The 3,760-nt window shown below is 47.5% G+C and overlaps 1 pseudogene; it reads right to left on the bottom strand.

Moving 5' to 3' along the window:
- Positions 1 to 725: 725 nt before the first annotated feature.
- LOC122890241 lies at positions 726 to 1,634 on the bottom strand (annotated as a pseudogene).
- Positions 1,635 to 3,760: the final 2,126 nt, after the last annotated feature.

Genomic DNA, 3,760 nt, shown 5'->3' with positions numbered 1-3,760 from the left:
TTGTTCTATTTCTGCCAAATGTCTTGTTGAGATTCTGATACAGATTGCAATTAATCTATAGATTGCTTTCGGTAGTATTGTTATCTTACTGATATTTCACCTTCCAGTCCATGAACATGGGACATCTTTCTAGTATGTCTTTGTTAATTTCTTCCTGCAGTGCTTTGTTATTTTCGATGCAAGTCTTTCACTTCCTTGGTTAAGTTTATTCCTAAGTATTTTATTCATTTTGGCCTTATTATATATGAGATTGTTTCCTTAATTTCTTTTTTGGATTCTTCTTCTTTTTTTTTTTTTAAAGATTTTATTTATTTATTTGACAGACAGAGATCAAAAGTAGGCAGAGAGGCAGGCAGAGAGAGAGAGGGAAGCAGGCCTCCTGCTGAGCAGAGAGCCCGATGCAGGACTTGATCCCAGGACCCTGGGATCATGAGCGGAGCCGAAGGCAGAGGCTTTAACCCACTGAGCCACCCAGGTGCCCTGGATTCTTCTTTTTTATTTATTTATTTATTTTTAAAAGATTTTATTTATTTATTTGACAGACAGAGATCACAAGTAGGCAGAGAGGCAGGCAGAGAGAGAGAGGAGGAAGCAGGGTCCCTGCTGAGCAGAGAACCGGATGTGGGGCTCAATCCCAGGACCCTGGGATCATGACCTGAGCCGAAGGCAGAGGCTTAACCCACTGAGCCACCCACGCACCCTGGATTCTTCTTTTTTAGTGTATAAAAATTTTCATGATTTTTCACATTCTTTAAAATCTAACCATAGCACACTTGCAGAAAAATGTATAGAACATGAGTGTACCACCTGTCACAAAATGAAATTCGTGTGTCCAGCTCCAGGTCAAGAAATAAGAGTATCATCAGCCCAGCCGGTGCCACCTCCCAGCACTTCTGTTTTCCCCAGAGAAAACCACTGTCCTCATTTCTTTCTTTCTTTCTTTTTTTTTTTTTGACTGTCCTAAATTGTCTATGAACATTACTTATATCAACACTTACTTACATTAGCTGGAGAGTATTGTATCTTCTCCATGCCATACTGTGAGAACCACTAGTAATGTGGTGGAACTTGGGACTGTTCCCAAGGCCATGTTCTCAGGGCCTGCAGATGTCAGTCCTCGCATCTCCCTGTGCTTGTGGACTGGTCTGGTGATCTCCTGGGTGTCAGAATTTCTTCCGATAGCTTTATGAAATGGATCGATGAGGATAACCTTGATGCATTTGTACATGGAATCTTTGCCGATCCAGTAAGAATTCAAGAGTCTTAGAGCCCCACTATGGTGTCCAGCTTGCTTTTCTGTGACAGACTATAGGCTTTGGGCAAACTTGAGCTGTTAGCACCATGATGGACAGCTTGCTCTAGGTCACACCCTTAGAGCTGGGTGTTTGCAACTACCGTGACACACAAGAATCTGACAGATGACTTGACCTTGCTTGGCTTTGTACCCTCGTCTGTGTACTTTATTGGGTCAGGTTGGGCAGGGGGCCAGTGGAGCCCAGAGAGCTGGTGGTCCTGCCAGCGTGCACCTCGAGAACAAAGCACATTACATTGGACTGCTTCTTCCTCCATAGCTCCTGGATGTACCTGTTTGAATACCTTTGAGCTGATGGCTGCCACTGGAAGGAAAGGCCCATCGTCCTGATTTCTAACTCCATGAATTCATTCTGTCTGCTTGGAACTTCACATAGAGGAATCATGCAGTGAGTACCTTTTGTCTGGCTGCCTTGATCGACACTATGTTCGGGAAGCTCATTTCTAGAGCTGTGTGCAGCGGTAGGCTACTCATCTCATTTGTAGACTATTTCCTTGTGTGCAAATATAATGTCCTACCGTCAGTGGCCATCTGGGTCATTTCTAGTTCAGTGCTATTCCAGGTAGCACTGCTAAACATGCTTGTGCATGTCTGTTGGTGAACATGTGTGGGTCTCTGCTTGGGGGTGGTGGCATTTCGAGGCGTGCAATATGTTTAGCTTTTGTAGGTATTGCCAAATCCTCTTCCAGCACAGCTCTACCAGTTCACGCAGCCCCCAGCACGTGTGGGAGGCCTGGCCTCCCGCAAGCGGTGGCCAGGGCCGGCTCACAGGGACTCACAAGAGCTCCGTACACACCTGGTTCTCAGCTCTGCCAGTAGTGACGCGAAGTAGCACCTTGCCGTAGGCCACGTTGGGATTATTTACACCATTGAAACTGGCCGGCGCTGCCAAACTGGGCTCCTTCCCCTCTGGAGCGTCTCCTTAGACATTAACCACTGGTCTCTGCTCCAATCTTTTGCTGCCCCGGTGTTCCCTGTCTTTCTCTGTGCGGCTGCCCCATTGGTGTGTCACACGACATCACGAGATTTTAATGGGTCCATCCCGCTCACAAACGATGCACAGAGCACTTGTGTGTGTTTATTGGCCATTATATTAGTGTCCACTTTTGTGAGATGCCTGTTCACGCTTTCTTGTAAGAATTTCTTTATGTGTTGTGGTTGCATAGCCGTTGGATGACAACATGTGTACGAACACCTTCTCCTGCAGTCTGAGTGGTGTTTTGATGAATAAGGCTTTGAAGTTCTTAGAATTGTTTACACTTAGTTCATAATGTACCATTTAAGAGATATTTTCTTATTCTGAGACCATGAAGATTTTTTTGCATGGGGTCAATTTTATTTATTTATTTTTAAAGATTTTATTTATTTGAGACCAAGAGGGAGAGAGAGAGAGCAGAAGTGGTGGGGAGGGGCAGAGGGGGAGGGAGAAGCAGACCCCCTGCTGAGCAAGGAGCCCCATGTGGGACCCAATCCCAGGATCCCAAGCTCACTACCTGAACCAAAGGGAGACACCCAACGGATGGAGGCCCCCAGGCGCCCCCATGGGGTCACTTTTAGCTTTTTCCATATAGATACCTGCTTACTGAGTTCCCAGGACCTACAGAAAGTACCATTACAAACATGACTAGGTTTAAGTATTTTTATTTTCATTAGTTTCATCGGGGTGAAAAATCTGTGTCCTCTCTCCTGCACGTATGTATTTCTGCTGCTCTGAGTCGTCTGAGTTCCTTCCAGACACATTCTCCCTCTGAACCCTTCCGTGGTACTTACTGGAGAGAAGGACCATCTCTAACATAACCACGATAGTCAGGACATCAGCCCCATAAAACAGTGTCTCACCTGCAGACCTTCAGATTTTGTCCCATGCCTTCTAATGTGCTTTGTGAGTGTGTGACTTTGCACACACGCAGACAGCTCCTAGGTTCTGCATCCCCAGGATAGGCACCACGGCCCCCAGAGCATGGACACTAAGCCCTGCCAAGGACTGGAGAAGCCACAAACGGGAAACACGGAGAGGGGGAGCTGTTTTGTTTTCCAAGGGAGCCCTGGTTTGGAGGGTTCTGGTCCTCAGGCACACGAGTCCCACGGCTGTGCTCCGTGTCACCACTGCCACAAGCCCAGGACACTCCACTTCCCTGACCTGGACGTTGCTGCCCACTGACCATACTATTCCTGCCTCGGGAACATCGGCTCCTGCCCTCGCCCTTTCTGTGTTGGGCCGCATGTCTACATGGAGTGGGGAATCTGCTCTCCCGGCCAGTCTCAATGAAGAGCTTGTGTCTTGCCGTGGCTGTGCTCCTCTGTGCTCTCCTCAGTGGTTACTGCTTCTGGAGTCTTACTTAGGACATTGGGAGCCCCCAGGGGGCTTGGTCGGTGAAGTGTCCAGCTCTTGGTTTCGGCTCAGGTCATGACCTCATGGGTCGTGGGATCGAGTCTCACTCAGTGTCA

The sequence above is a fragment of the Neovison vison genome, chromosome 11, assembly GCF_020171115.1.
Source record: "Neovison vison isolate M4711 chromosome 11, ASM_NN_V1, whole genome shotgun sequence".
Classification (NCBI taxonomy): domain Eukaryota; kingdom Metazoa; phylum Chordata; class Mammalia; order Carnivora; family Mustelidae; genus Neogale; species Neogale vison.
The sequence above is the reverse complement of the archived record's forward strand: the minus strand, read 5'-3'. Positions and strand labels throughout refer to the sequence as shown.